This window comes from Caloenas nicobarica, chromosome 2 (genome assembly GCF_036013445.1).
Source record: "Caloenas nicobarica isolate bCalNic1 chromosome 2, bCalNic1.hap1, whole genome shotgun sequence".
Classification (NCBI taxonomy): domain Eukaryota; kingdom Metazoa; phylum Chordata; class Aves; order Columbiformes; family Columbidae; genus Caloenas; species Caloenas nicobarica.
The window spans coordinates 34,680,217-34,696,965 of NC_088246.1; the positions used below are offsets into that span (position 1 = coordinate 34,680,217).

Below are 16,749 nucleotides of genomic sequence, written 5' to 3' on the forward strand. Positions count from 1 at the left end.
CCCTAACGTTGGCAGTGAATATGCCTCTTGGTCTCTCAACTCTCACTCGCAATTGCCTGGTTTTCCTGTTCAGAATAGCCAAGTAAAAAAAAAAAAAAAAAAAAAAGAATACTTCTCAGCAACTCAGTCTTAGGCAATGTTCTTATTTAATCTGTTGTGCTGTTGCAAGTTTTCAGTTTTGTCTGCAGAATTAAGCTAGGCACGTTTTTACAACTCTGTATCATGCAACAGGCTCCTCGGTAGGACCTACCTTCCTGCAAAAGAACAAAACCAGATCTTAAAACAGAGGGAACAAGAGCAAAAACAACCACCAGATTTAAACGTTAACTGGCTGATCAAGATTTTTGTTTGGGTACACAGATTGCTTTGTCTTTCCTCTGCAGGCAATGGGGTTTGTTCTTACCATGTCACATGAGAGACATCAGAAACAAGTTTTACGCCTTACCCCTTCCAACAGGCAGATCTGTTACGTTGCTAATTCCATAGTAGTCATCAGAAAACTGATCTGGTGGTTTTAAAGTACCTGCAGCAATTATATCCTGTTCCACCTGAATTTCTGTCTCATTATTGTGGTGCACTCTTAGCAAACTAAACGCTTTCTAGTCAGCATCGAGTCATGCTTCTGGAGTCTTCCATGCAGCCTTATCTTTGCAAATCACATGAAATGTGCCCATTGCATATGCCCTACAAAGTAATTAGATTAGTTCTAGTTACACAAAATAAACCCACCCTCCTGTATGAATCAAACAAGCAACATTTGCATATGTGCATGTAAAACCACATGTCACATCACTTTTAAGGGAGACTAACAAGGTACAGTTTTGATCTCTGAGAGCTGATCTTTTCTGTCTAAGCAGTGCTGTTGTGTTTTTTCTCAGCCTGACAAGTATCTGTACAGCTGTGGCTTGTGATGCACCTCAGAATTAAAGCACCCCTTATAGTCACATGAGATTTTGTTGTTGCAGTTTACTTCTTCAAATACAGGTTTCTCTTGAAATCTCTGCAATGATGAAATAGAACTAAAATTACGTAAAACTGAAATAGCAGTTTGTAATCATGGGTTGCATTTCAAAAAAGAAAAAAAAAGTCTTTTTTCACTTACTGTTTCCATATGATAAATGGACAGTAGATGAGGTGGAAAAGAACTCTCTGTATTCAGTACACATTAACTTTTGGGGGGCAGAAGAGAGCCCTCAGTGTTCTCCCATGGCCTGTGTGCTTGCTCAGCAGCTCCCACGGGGGTGGGGGCCAACAGGCCCTGGCAAAGCCAAGCGCTGCTTGAATTTGGCTGTAGGAACTTGGCGCAGCATAAAAGAGAGACCCAGCCTGCAGGCAGATCTGCCTGCCTTGAGATAAGGCTGTCTCAGATTTCACTGTAGATCCTCCTGCCTGGAGTCTTCTTCAGACATCTCTGTCTAACCTGCCTGACGTCCTGGAGACCAAAATGCTTTACCCCTGCCCTGCAGGCATCCTGCTCCCCACAAGCTCCCTGGTCCCCTGCCTTTGTATACCAATGGACCTGACTCTGGCTCCCTTGGCCTCCTCGTGCAGGTTTTGCGGAGGGAAATGGCCACCAGAAGACCCACCTCCCTAGTGATCTGTGCCTCTTCCTGAAGCCGACACAGGAATTCACATGTGCATACAATGCTGATGACCCTGTTGGGACACAGTGTTCATGAATTATTTGAGACACCTCCAAGCCAGCCTGAGAACACAAGCAGAGCTGTACATCACAGGTATGTGCTGGTAGCTCCATCATGACTCATCTTTCCAGCTGGTGCTGTTTCACACTTCTGTCCCATTAGTGAGCTTTACTCACACATTCAAACTCTATATCATACGAGATTTCTGGCAAAATGAATCCCCCCTAACCTTTAATCATCTTCTATAACCACTGGTCATCTCCTCAAGCCTGTTCTTCTCAGGCAGCTGCCTTTGCCTGGTCTTCTGAGGACCACACCTAGAACCTCCGAGATACTAAAGCTCTCCGCAGCCCATGACAAGAGAATGCTTCTGGTTCTCCAGACACTTGTCTGGAACAGGTCAGAAGGTTTATTTTCTCCTAGAAAAACACGGATACGTTGATGAACCTTTCTGTCTCACTTGTCTTCTAGTCCCCCACCCCTTCAACAGGGAGCTATGGGGACGGTCTCCATCCCGAGCTGTACGGTGGAGAAGGAGGTGGCACCAACATTTTGTCATCCATCAGGTGCACAATCCCAGGGAAGGAGGAAGCATCTCTAGGCCTCCACACAATAATGACTGTAGTCTGTCTGCTAACAGTTGCTTAATTGTCTGTATCTGCTAACAATCAGGTTAACTTTCTCCAATTTTTCCCTTCTGAGCAATGCTGTACAGAGGATGAGGAAAAGAGTTGGGGGGGGGGCGGAGGGAAAGAGCACAAAGTTCTCAGGCAGGTTTGCTGAAACCCATTATACTGCCAGAGGAAAACACTTGAACACCCTAATTTTTGGTTATACAGCTGAAGCACAAGTCCATCCATCTTTTCACAGTAAAACTACAGAGCAATGCCTACCAAAGAGCACACATTATACAAACAAGACAAGCAATATAAGTTAACCCTTGCATCAGGAAATACTTTTGCTTGCCAATAATAGGTCTATACTGAGATAACCAAGTTATGCTGGACATTTGATGACATACAAGGCTGTCCTATCTGTGCTGAAAAAACAGGTGGCTCTCTCTGACCTTTTCTTCTCCATTTATCTACTTTCAGTTTGGAAAAATATTGGATAACGTTAAATAGATTAGCAGAGCATCTCAATATTAAATACAGTACTGGAGAACAAATAAATACATGCACACAAGACACTTCTTGATCACAGCTGCAATAAACTGGTTCTGGCAGCAAAGAGATTTTCTCCTACTTAAGCGGTCACTGGACACATTCCATCCTTATGATGATCTACTTTGAGAAGGTTTATTCTTCCAACAATAACATAACAGAAACAGTCATGAACAGGGGGAGTCCTATAAAGTAACTAAAGAGTACATGAGAACAATATGTGGTGGTTTTTTGTTGTTTCTAAAAATCTGTGTGTGTGTGTGTGTGTGCAGCTGTAATTTATAGCTATGTATCCTAGGTCATTTACTTAGGAGTCTATATATTGCAGTACTTGGCATACAGGAAGGGGACATAAATTGCTTTTTACAGCATTCCCACCTCTGACGTGGGATGTGTGATGATTCAGGCAGCCCTGGAGGTCACCCGAAGGACTCCAAAGCCGAGAAGCTCCAGTGCACGCTGTACATCTCATGTGTCCTGCTCAGCTCTTGCAGACCCTCAGCGTGGACCCATCTCTAGAAAAGATGCCCCAGAGCTATGATGCTGGCTTTTAGCCATCTCAAAATTTCCCTATGGAAGCAGGAGTTCCAAATGGCAATTTAAGTTTCTGACTAAGTGCACAGGAGCCAGAAAACTGCCGAGGTCCAATTCATGATGTTTTCTGGTTTATATTCAAATTACTCAATTTTAGCAGGTTTCCTAAGAAAATAACATGGTTTTGATTATACTCTCTAATCATCTGTCTGTGATTCCTTCTGCACCAGTCACTTTTTTTAACCCCATGGCCATTTTCCAGGCACTTAAGTCTGGAAGATGACTGTATTCTCATAGCTGTAGTAAGAATTGGCAGCTGGATGAGGAAGGAGACCAAAGTTAGTGTTGCAACCGAAAGAAAAAACAGGCAAAACTCAGCTCCTATGATTACCATGAGCAACTGGCTGGCTGATCAGCACACATATAAAACTAGTGTCTAAAGTAGTTTGCCAGGCTTTTGCCCCTTTGGGGTATTATGGAGGACAAAGGGCACCAGTCTATAGGAAACTAAGTTTCATATGCACATTGTGTGGGTTAAACCCCACTTGTTTCAAATATCAAAGCAGAATTCTTCCATGTTCAAACATGAAGTTAACCCAGAAATGAGGAGCAAGACTATGTTTGTAAGTTCAGATATAACAAAGAATTGAGGCTCCTAACTTCACACTGGATTGCTGACTTGCTGCCAGCTTCGTATTTAATTGAAATCAATGAAATTATCCATGATTTGAGAGCTGTGCTGATGGACCCTAAATCCCGTAATTCCTAGGATCCTGCCACATAGGACCTTCCAGCCTTCCAGAGCTTATGTGGAAAACAGGATCACTGCAGAAGAGCTTCTGCAATGAAACAAAACCCGCGAACGATCTTTCACTTAACTGACACTGGAAATAACAATCTTGCTAAAAATAAAACAATTGTTATAGTATTTTTTGCCTCCTGGACAGTTTCTAGCATCAGTTGTTCATGCACCCATTACTGTATCACTAATCCTTCATCCTATTGTATGACACGCTATATTAATTTGCTTGTCTTTCCTTTAGCAGAGAATACCATTTCTGCCAAAACACATGTGAAATTTTGCAAGACATTTCACATATCCTCAGATTATTTTGAAGAAAGTGCTGGCTATAAATATCAGCTGAGGAGATTTGCAACGTACTCATTCATCTCCTAATCTTAAACCTAGCAAAACTTACTTCATAAGGCTTAAGGTACAGGAGAGACTGAATATGAAACTCAGATGATTTGAGATGTTTCTCCGTCACACAAGGCAAACTCAATAAGCCCAAACAGCCACTGACTCCCTCTGTTCAAACCAGATGGAGCTGACCATGCATCACTCTATGCAGCCTCGTTTACTTTGCAGGGCAACCACTGCCCCCCGCAAAGACTCCAAAACATTCAAGGCAACCCAGGTCCAAGTAGGAATATTCAGACTCACCAGTAAACTGAAGCTCAGGCAGACTCCAGGGCACAGCTCTGATGGGCTTTCCGCAGGAAACCACTGAACCAGCAACCACATTTCCTCTAACATGACATAGCTTCTGCCTGCTCATATACCACGATCTCCAGGTGGTGTCCTCCTACACGGTTATCATACAGGGCTTGATAAAACCTTTGAATCAGTCAGGCAAGACTTCCCCTGTTCAAGTGTAAAAGAAGAGAAAGCAAAGAGCAGAAAAGCATCAGATCAAGCCTGCTCCCTATTGCATTGCTCCTAGAATACCTGCACTGCCTGAGGACGGACTCTCCTTCCCACTTGCTCCAGCTGTGGCCCATTGCAGCCTGAGAGGGTGAAAGCAAAGCAGGTGTTGAGAAGTCCCTTACAAGGATAATGACAAAAGGATGATTGTAAAAGTTTGCTCAGGTCTCTAGCAGAGGATTGCATCTCTGTGCATCTTCTCTCTGTGGGCACATAGGTTCCATGGAGGTTTGTGTCCTGGATCATCAAAGTATTACCCTAAGCATAGGAAAAAAAGGTGTAACTTAGCTACTTACCCTCATTCACTGCTGCCACGCTCTCTTTGTGCCTCCCAACTGTTACAACCTGTATTGGTCAAGTCAGAAGCCACCAAAAATTACCTGCTGCTACTATGGCTACCACAAGAGCTTGAGTTAATACAAGAGTAACCTTTGCTTATGATCAATGAAATGTGTAGATAATAGGCAAATACTAAGTAGGGTTTTGTTTATCCAGGACGCCAAAACTGGCATGGTAGAAGACTGGCTGAGCTGAGTCATGCCATAGAACCACAAGAGGACATGAAAACACTCCCACCATACTGGTGCTTGGCTGCCTGGATGATCAGTATATGGTCATGAAGCATTTAGCACAAAGCAGTGATAGCTGATTATGCCCACTAAATACTACTGTGGTACTAACACTAAGTGGTTCTATTAGCAAGTTTGTTTTGCTAGTTCTTAATTACAGAGAAACTTGGGAAGATATAAACATCAAAGGAACCCTTTTCCCTAACCAGATAACTCTTGTCTATGTTCCTATGACATTTTAAATTTCCCCACCCTGTTCAGTTTGAAACCTGCTGTAGGCTGTCAGGATTTAAATCAATACATGCTTATTTGGAGGCTTCAAAGATAAATGAAAGGTTATGTAGACTGGTACAAAATTGCTTCATTTCAATGGTTTGCAGGTACATAAGAAATAGAATTAAATACCCTTCTGGTGTCCCAAGCTGTCCATTATAATTCCCTAGGCCAGTCATTTTTTAAACTGAATTTAGATGTTCTCCCTAAAGACTGTGATGTATCTTGAAGCACAGAGCTATCTGCTCTCAGCATTATCTCTGTAAATTATTATTATATTAGCAAAAAACTTGTGTCCATCAACTCTTTCTCCACACAACTGAAGGAATCAGGATTCAGAGAGGAACACAGCAAAGGTCACAACTGGGAAACAGACCCTTAAAGACTTACTGCAGCCCTTACAGCCATTGAAATGGCCCTTGCCTGAGATGTAGCAAAAGAAAAGGACCTGTCCAACGAGAACACAATGAGTAGGGACAGAATCTCTTTTAAGCTGCCTCCTTTGTCTTATTCTGTATTTGTTCTGATTTAAATAGTGAATAGTTCTTACTTATGTTCTAACCAGAATCAGCTCTTGAGAGCCAAAGCGTTTCTTTTGTGTCAGGGATGCTTATTCAAGGAGAAGCCATCTCAAAGCTCTGGATGACTTGGTGGTCCCACCCAACAGAAAATCACTTTTCTTATTTAAAAGTAATAGCTCTTACAAATATATTATGAGAGAGAGTTCTGTGTAATCTGAAAACACATGAAAAGCCTTCAAATACTATCAGAATGAAAGCTATAAAATGTGTCATAGATAAATAGAACACAGTTTACACATCCTTCTGTTTCAGTACAGAGCTGTGATGAAGAGGCAGGTTCTGTAATTTGAGCAAAAATTTCAAGAAGGTTATATTTTCTGGGGCTTTTGACTCCTATCTGCATGAACACAGCGTCTTGAAGCTTTCCAACAAATGTCACCTGATGTCCAAAGCATGCAACTGTAACAGTGTAAATATACTCCCTCTGCCTTTCAAGATACTCAAACAGTGTCCTCAAGCCTTGCTACAAATATTTCACAGTGCAGTTTATTCCTTACCTGTTTTATTTCCAGTTGCTGTAATTCTAAGAGCCTTGAAGAGCTGGCATTAAATTCTTAATAAAATACTTTGTGATTTTCATACAGTTTTCCACTGAATTTAGATAGCCAGAAACTTTTTTTAGTTGCTTAAACAGAGGAGCAGTTGTCAGTGTAGCGTCCATCCCATGGAGAGGCTGTATTAGCTCCTGGGAGGACCATGCTGGGTTATCCAGAGGGAAGGCAAGCTGGTTTGTGACATTTTGGTGAGCTGCTCCACCAAACCAAAACCTCGTCTTTGATCACGTTGTCTCAGAACCTTCCCATTTCAGATGAATTAAAGAAATAAAGTTGCCATTAAACATTTTCAACCACTGTGAGCACGAGTCCTTAACAGGGTATTAGAGGCGCTGGGAAGGTGTTTAGGGTCAGGAACAGCTCAGTGCAGTGGGCAGAGTGCTGATGGTGGTTATTGATAATTACAGATATGGCATTTTTACATACTGTTGCAGCCCTCACTTTACTTAAAGTATTACTAACCCTTCCTCTTCTTGATTTTCCTCCCTTACTTGTAGAAAGCAGAGTAAGTTATCTACCCAAAGAGTAGAGTGGCAGTGGAGTCTTCTTGATATTCATGCATCTTTTTCCCAGCTGCAGATGTTTTGAACATCTCACCTCATCATGCTTTCCCTCTATCTGTTTGGATGGCTGAAATGGAGAAGATGATGAAGAAATCTCTCTTACAGACTCTCTGCAAACACCCCCAGACAGTAGTGACCTGCAAGGAGGTTGTAGCAAGGTGTGTGTTGGTCTTTTTTCCCATGTAACAAGTGATAGGATGAGAGGAAATGGCCTGAAGTCATGCCAGGGGAGGTTTAGATTGGATATTAGGAAAAAATTCTTCCTGGAAAGGGTTGTCAGGCATTGGAACAGGCTGCCCAGGGAAGTGGTGGAGTCACCATCCCTGGAAGTGTTTGAAAGACATGTAGATGTGGCACTTAGGGACATGGTTTAGAGGTGGACTTGGCAGTACTAGGTTAACAGTTGGACTCAATGATCTTAAAGGTCTTTCCCAACCAAAACAATTCTATGATTCTATGATTTTCTGTCTGATATATCTCTCTACCTTCTCAGTCACATGGCCCTGTGCATTTACTATGAAGATTTTTATCTTGCTTCAGTCAGATGGGGAGTTACGCCTCGTAAGTCACTTTTGTGCCAAGTGTTAAGACACGAACGAAAAACAACCTCATCTCGCTGTTCTGATGGTTCAGCTGTGGCTTAAGGAGACGATTTTGAAACATCGTACAGTTAAAGACTTCTGCCAGAGCACAGAGCTGGATTTCTGCTGAGGTATTGGTGAAAACCATACCCATGCAAAATACTAACGCAAAAAAGCTGCTGCTGCCAGCGCTGCAGCCCACTCACAGGGTCCCTCCGCGACGCTGTTCCCTCTTTTCATCCCGCTGCCAAGTAGCAACATGACGGTAGCTGATGGCATCAGCCAGTGTTCTCACCCGGAGGTTCCTTTGCTTGTTTTCACTCATTTGAGACCTCCAGATGAGTTTTACTACTCAGTGGATTATTTCTGCCTAAAAATGTAAACACTGGTATGTGCCAAGTGAAAGTATAGGGGCATGAGAGGAGAAGGGAACATAAACGTGTGTCTGGGTGAAATCCAGGAATCCAGCTGCCAAAACGCATAAGCAGCTTCATCAAGTTTGCTTCCAGCTTCAGACTTTTGAATGTCATCCTAGACAACAAACACCACAACAAGGTAAAGAAGCTCTGACTTCTCATTATATTCTAAGTAAAATAAATATAGCTGTTTGGGCTGTATACTGCGTTTCTTTACCTTTGTCAATGTCTTGATTAAACTTCTTGATTTGTATAAAATTCAAATACATGGAAATGTATTAGCAATTAATTAGTCTGTCCTCGGCACCCATCTGATGTAGTCTTTGTTATCAGAACATGCACAGAAGTTGAACTATTAAGAAAATTGCTCAGCGAAGAATGATTTACAACCTGAGTTTCCTTTTTGTTGATGTCTCAGCAAATGCTGGTTCTTCTTATGTTTTAATTTTTCATTCTAAAAAGCACCATTCAATAACTAGTTTTTCTTGACAAAAGTTCTTCTGTATTGTGTAATAATAGAAGAACTAGGTACTTGAAAATGTAGCAAACAATTGGTAACTAAGAGATCAAATTATCTCTATTTTCATTTTATCATTTTGTTCTTATTTCTTAAACCTTTTTTTTTTAACCTTCATCAAACACCATTCACTACAACTGCAGCATGAAAAATCAGTGTAAATATATAGAGGTCTGAATGTACAATACATTTTCCTCCTCTTCACTTACACTTCCCATCTCTTTATTTTCTTTTCTTCAGGACTATTCCATTTTTTATACTTTGATATCAGACACTTACATTACAGAATTAAATTCAGACTATTCAGATTGGGTTTAACGTCTTTTACTAAGAAGAACTGCAACTATCTTATATTGGATTTGAATTATTTTTTTACAACTGTTCAACTTCTGTTCAACACGTGCAGCAGAACTGAGCCATTTACAGTGAAAACGTAACCCCTTGCGTTAGGCATGGAAAATCTGTCTCTTCCTTCCAGACCACTGGCGTACAGCAGAGCTCCGAGCAACCAGCTGCAATTAAGCAGCGTGGCTGAGGGAAGATTTGAGGGAAGATTTGTTAAGCTCTTTCGCTCTCTTAGGAGAGACAATTTAAACTATAGATCTAAGAACCAGATTTTTCTGTTACATGATGCACATGTATTTTCTATAATTATTCTTATCAAGTCATATAGTGTTTCCCATGCAGAGTTCATAGCTCTGGTAATCAGTGCATTACACATGCTAGACATTGAGATTTTACCCTTAGTACTTCACTTAAGCCAGGGATTGGAAGTAGGCTGCTGTATTAAATCAATTTTTTGGTTCTCATGCAGTAACACAATAAAGTAATGCTAGACTTTCCAGTACTGGCAAAGAAAGTTGAAATAAAATATCCATATTCAATGCAGATTTAAAACAGAATCAGTGCAAATTTACTGCTCCCATCACAGAGAATTTTAATAAAGGCTGTTGGTGTTTAAGATAAACTCAGAAGACTAACTCCTATATATTTAATATATGTAATGATATATTTCCCTGCCCACATGTGATCAGAACTGTTGAAGATTATTATGTAATGCATTTGGGAACAGGGCATTAAAAATATACTTTTTCCCCAGTGAAAGAAAACCAGCAGTTCCTGTTCAAGTTTTTGCAAGCAGGAACCCCCCCAGCCATGTGTCGGAGGGCTGGTGCAGGAACCCGTGCTGGTCTGGGGGCTGCACTGGATGTCCCCCTGTCACCTGCCAGCACCGTATCGTGACATCAGAGCCTGATCCTGCCACCCACTGCTCTGCAGCAGCCGAGAACAAGTGGATGTCGCGATGTGTGCATGCGTGTGAGAATGGGCAACTCATGGCACAACCAGACTGCTCCTCCTCTGCCTCACCAGTCAACCCACGGATACAGCAAGCCGTGACCACTCTGCAAGTGACAGCAGGTAAACTTGAAAAAAAAACCAAACCAAGCCAAACCAAACCAAACCAAAAATCCACATACACCTTCTATTTCCCTCCAGGCCCCCAAACAAAACTTCCCCAATGTTGTCAGCCACCAAAACAGGATCCAGGTGGATTTAAGTCCTGGGGCAGCAACACATCACTAGGAGAACAGCAGCTCCACTTGCTCAGAATTTGCCCTCCTTTTATACTGTAAATTTTACTATCTAAACTGGGCTTCTAGACAGAAAGATGGTTGCTATATAATATTCATCTTTCTTTTCCCCTCTCTGTTGCCTGTATGTTCACTAGTGGGTCCAGCCTCTAAGGAAGAGGTTACTGTCTGAATTAATGCCATGACTCAATGGGAATACCATCCAAAAATTGCAGAATTTTGCCCGTATCCTTGCTATTAACATATTAAAGAGTATGTTATGCTAAAGTTCAGCTGTCAGCATTTTCATTTATTCTGACTTCTGCTTCAGAGAAGTGCTGAGGTTATTTCTTGAGCAGTCAAGGCAATTTTACTGGACCATAGAAGAACTGAGCTCCTCTGCTGAACTCTTCTCCCCAGCCCATAAGTGAGACATAACATATACAGGGAATAAGGTACAATTGAGTCCATTCAGTTTATACTATTTCTTACAAAGGCTTTAAAGGAGCAGACTTTGGCTGTGAGACTATTTCTCCTTCAATGCCCTCCCACCAAAATGACTACACAGCAGATGTTCTTGTTTAGTTTCTTTGATACATCACCTTTTTCTTTGGGTTTTGCTGGTTTGATTGTTCTTGGATTACTTTTTTTTTAAGAATTTTTTCTCTTTTTCCTAACCAAATAATCAATTAATGTCTTTAGAGAAAACAGAACTTTCCATCAACAATTTGGTTACTCTCTCTTGAGTTAAATAATACAACATCTACCTTTTAAAACCTCTCTGAGTAACAGGGAGGCCTGAAAGGAGTTCATTACTATATGATGTAAAATATGGGTCTCACACTGTCATAATAATGCATTTTCACACCAATTGTCTGCTCTCCTGATTGGAAGAAGACTGTGCCTTGATGAATCAGCAGCAAAAAGAAGGTTAGGGAAAATGCTGTTCTGCCGCTGAATGAGGTGGGTGCCCTGGTGACGGATGATACAGAGAAGGCAGAGTTACTGAATGCCTTCTTCGCTTCCGTCTTTGCCACTAAGACCAGCCCTCAGGAATCCCAGACCCTGGAGATAGGACAGGAAGTCTGGAGAAAAGAAGACTTTCCCTTGGTTGAGAAGGATCAGGTTAGAGATCATTTACACAAACTGGACATCCACAAATCCATGGGCCCCAATGGTTTGCACCCACGAATGCTCAGAGAGTTGGCAGATGTTATTGCTTAGCCACTCTCCATCATCTTTGAAAAGTTGTGGAGAACAGGAGAGGTGCCTGGGGACTGGAAGAAAGCCAACATCACTCCAGTCTTCAAAAAGGGCAAGAAGGGTGACCTTGGAAACTACAGGCCAGCCAGCCTCACCTCCATCCCTGGAAAGGTGATGGAACAACTCATTCTGGATGTCATCTCCAAGCATGTGGAGGAAAGGAATATTATCGGGAATAGTCAACATGGATTCACCAAGGGGAAATCATGTTTGACCAACCTGATAGCCTTCTGTGATGGTATGACAGGCTGGGTAGATGAGAGGAGAGCAGTGGACATTGTCTACCTTGACTTTAGCAAGGTTTTTGACACTGTTTCTCACAACATCCTCATAGGTAAGCTCAGGAATTGTGTGTTGGACAAATGTTGTGAGATGGATCAAGAAATGGCTGGATGGCAGAGCTCAGAGGGTTGTGATCAACAGTGCGAAGTCTGGTTGGAGGCCTGTAGTTAGTGGGGTTCCCCAGGGGTCAGTACTGGGTCCAGCCTTGTTCAACCTGTTCATCAGTGACCTGGATGAAGAGACTGAGTGTACCCTCAGCAAGTTTCCTGATGATACCAAACTGGGAGGAAGGGCTGACACACCAGAAGGCTGTGCTGCCATTCAGTGAGACCTGGACAGGCTGGAGGACTGGGCAGAGAAGAACCTGATGAAGTTCAACAAGGGCAAGTGTAGGGTCCTGCACCTGGGGAGGGAAAACCCCAGGCGCCAGTACAGGTTAGGGGTGGACTTGCTGGAAAGCACCACTGCAGAGAAGGACTTGGGAGTTCTGGTCGACAACAGGTTGACCATGAGCCCACAATGTGCCCTTGTGGCCAAGAAGGCCAATGATATCTTGGGGTGCGTTAAGAAGAGTGTGACCAGCAGGTTGAGGGAGGTTCTCCTCCCCCTCTACTCTGCCCTGGTGAGGCCACATCTGGAGTGCTGTGTCCAGTTCTGGGCTCCCCAGTTTAAGAAGGATAAGGAACTACCAGAGAGAGTCCAGCGGCAGGCTACAAAGATGTCTGGGGAACTGGCACATCTTTCTTATGAGGAAAGACTGAGAGAGCTGGGTCTGTTCAGCCTGGAGAAGAGAAGGCTGAGAGGGGATCTCATCAATGCTTATAAATTTCTCAAGGATGGATGTCAAGGGGATGGGACCAGACTCTTTCCAGTGGTGCACAACAATAGGATGAGGGGCAACAGGCACAGACTGAAGCACACGAGGTTCCATCTGAATATGAGGAGAAACTTCTTTACTTTGAGGTGCCAGAGCACTGGAACAGGCTGCCCAGAGAGGCTGTGGAGTCTCCTTCTCTGGAGACATTCAAAACCCACCTGGACGCCTTCCTGTGCGATCTGATCTGGGAGAACCTGCTTCAGCAGATGGGTTGGACTAGGTGATCTCCAGAGGTCCCTTCCAACCTGAGCCATTCTGTGATTCTGTGATCATTGTGAATATAAAACAGTTCATTAAATCAATATGAGAAAAGTAGTACAGTAAAATCAAAGTCCAGACTGTAAATGAACTTTGGCAGCTTTAAAACTGAAAGTGGGTCAGCTGAGGTACACAAAAAGTGAGCCAGAAGCTTACAAGGTCCTTTAGAGGACTGTGGGCTATGGCACCAGAGTACTGGGACTACCAGGGCAGCTACATCTCCCCCTTTCACTGACACCATAGTTTAAAAAAATCCCAGCTGCCTAGAGACATTGAATGAGTTTGTTTTGTTTACATGCATTTAAAAAAAGACGTGTGGTGCAGTCTGGAGGGTCGGTGTCTGTCACTGTGCTTATCTCCAGCTGCTGGTCATTGGCACAAACTATTGAGTGCTCCCAGGGGCAGGAAGGCCAAGTCTACCTGCAGGGGATGAGTGGACCAGGGTGCTCTGTGGGTCCAAAGCTCAAGGCTGAGCTCTCTGAGCTCTCCTGCATGTTTACTAATGTTAAAGCACTGCAGACGACTTCTTGGGCTTCCCTACCTTCCCCACAAGCTGCTTTCAGGAGGCGTTTTGGGGCAATCTGACAGACAGGGCTGTGACTGAGCAGTGAGTTCAGTGTTTGTAGGGAGGGACCAACAGAGAGATACCCCTGAAAAAGGCAGAGAGCTGGTGTGCTCATTTGAGCCTTCCTTCTAAAGGAAATCAGGCCAAAAATTACACTTTCATCACAAAAACCCCTCCAGAATTGCATGCTACGGTCAAATGCCAAGTTTGGAAAACATCAACCCCAACACAGGAATTTGGAGAAAAGTATGACTGCGAGGAAATACCTTCCCATAAAAAATGGTAAAATACATAACTTTAGCTACCACAAAGGCAAAACACAGAGACACTGGAATTATTAAAAGCCTTTTCGTCCAGTTGCAAGGGTTGTTTTTTTTTTCAGTGATAAACTGAGCTGGATGGTGCCGTAAACTGATCAGGAGCTTTTGTAGAGGTTTTTTTTCCTCCATACAAAAAGAAAAACTGCAGACTGCTAACGTTGCTGTGTTTACATGTTTGGTTCAGTCAGCTGATGACCACTGCCCCACATGAAGCGAGACACAGATGATTTCTTCTCAGAAAGGGAACTTGTCCAGCCTTAAGCAGAGTTCCTTTGAGAGACCACTGGTAACAGCAGACAGGATTTACCTAAAAGTACCTGGTTGCCAAAACAAGATTGTCTCATTTTCCTTTGCTGGCTTGGCCAGAAGTCAAGTTCTTTTTTTCAAATCCTTTTTTTTTTTTTTCTTTTTTTAAGTTCCTGCGAGCACTAATTAACAATCCCTGTACTCGTGTTGTGGAGATGGCGATGTGATAGCAGTGCGAGCGTGCCAGCTCTGTCCCAGTCTAGACATGCAGGTACACATGATGTGTTCACACCCTGTCATCTGACAGGCCTTCAGGTAGCAGAGATGTATATCTGCCCAATGAGTTTTAATAACTGAGGTGCTAAAGCTGTGAAGTAGCAAGCACTTCCTACCCACCCGCTTCTTTGTCAGATTAAGCCCTAAGTCTCTCCGAATGTGTGCTTCTTTGCTGGGAGAATATTTTGGGTTTATTTAAAATCTTTTCTCTTTTATGGCTGCACAACTCAGTTCAGTTGTTTTAACTGCCAAGCTGTTTCTCAGAGACCAAGAATAATAATGTAAAATCTATAAAGTTAATTTAAGATCTGGTGATGATCAACCGGTTTCAAGCAACTCTTCAGTGTTTCAGATGGACCCATTTTCAGACATAGCTACAGCTGGGACACTCGGAGAAGTCAGCTCAGTTTTCAGATGGCCACATCGGTCTTCACTTCTCATACTTTTCTTCGGCTTTTTTATTCTTCTCTTCACTCCTTTTACTTCTCTGTTCCTCTTAGCTCTTTCTTCCTTTCTTTTAGGGCTTCCTCCTCTCCTCTTTTCTTGCTAACACTGTCAGCTACAGCACAAGCAGATCCAAACATTTTCTGTGACAGCCCTCCAGGAGCGTGTAGTCTAAGGCCCAGGCGCTGAGGAGGGAGAACGCGAAGGACCAGAGTGTCACAGTGCGGCCACCTTTTAGTGATTACCCCAGCCCTGGTGGGTTTGGATTGCTCTAACCACAGGCCTGATCCTCAGTGCCCCCGAAGTCTATTTACGACGTGTTTAATAATTTCCACCAGCTGGCCCTTATGGAGAGTGTCAGTCAGTATTTATGTAACATTTTCATGTATCAAATAACACGGAAAAAAACCTCCGTCCTAACCAACTTTATTGTTTTTAGGCTGATAAATTTTTGGTTTTAATTACCAGGCATTTGTTGTCAGCAGTTATCCTGTGGAGGTTCTCAAAACTCTCTTGGAAACGAGTGTTCAAACCTCCTTTCTCCCCAGCAGACTTTGGATCAGGCCTTCAGTGCTGAAACACAGTGTTTGAAGGTCACTTTTCACTTCTAGGATCAGCAACCTGGAAACAAAGGAGTGCAATTAAAGTTAATGTCCCACATGGTTTAAAAAATAATTGTGAATGGCTTCGAAACCTGACATTTCAACTGAGAATGTAGTTGATTTAATAACAACAAAAAAAAGCAGCAATCACATGAGGATGCTGCAATCATGTGATTTTTTTGCGTAGTCAGTCACAGCTTTGACTTTGACTTATGCTCCCTCTCCTTTCTGCCAGATGATGAGGGCTTAGTTCAAACAAGCCTGGTATCCCTAAGGCTATTGCCTTCACCCTTTTCCTGGGCTGGCAGCGGGATGGAGGGCTGGCTCCAGCCAGGAGGGTGCTGAAGCAAGGAGTCTGCATGTGCAAAATGGGCTGGACATCAGAGCCTGCGTAGCTGAGAGAAATGCTGGCTGGGGGGCTCTGGGTAGCGACACTAACTTACGGCTAATAGAAAATGCTAGAAATACAGAAGAAACTAAGAACAAGTAAAAAACCCTAAAAATAATAAGTAGTCACAGTTGTAGAATCTCCTTCCATTAGGCAATCTCTTCATTCTGTTGACAGTGCCTTGGACTTAGAGGCTTCTGCTGGCCCTGCCCAAAATAAAAACTGTCTAGTGTTGCCCGGCTTGCTGGTTTCTGGCTAGCCAGTGTCTCACTTGCCAGTGCTATGCTTCGGGCTCACTGAAACCACTACTGAACTCCCGTCTTGAGGACCATACTTGCTTCTACGCCACGTCGTCTCACCAAAGTTTGTTCTTTGCTGCAAACAAAAGCAAGAAACTTCACGAGGCTGCCAGGGCTGCAATGAAATTCAGTTGCTGCACTGCCTGCAGAAGAACACCTGGGCTGGTAGAGCACGTTGAACCTGAATTTAAACCACTAAGTGAAGTGTTTGCCAATCTGCTTATATTACCCTGCTCCTCTTGAGCCATTGGTTGTAACT

At 43.0% G+C, this 16,749-nt stretch overlaps 1 protein-coding gene across 1 annotated transcript in view; it reads right to left on the reverse strand.

Annotated features, from left to right (window-relative positions):
- Positions 1-16,749, reverse strand: part of HYCC1 (hyccin PI4KA lipid kinase complex subunit 1) — a 364,011-nt gene that overhangs the window by 110,117 nt on the left and 237,145 nt on the right. The window lies entirely within an intron of this gene.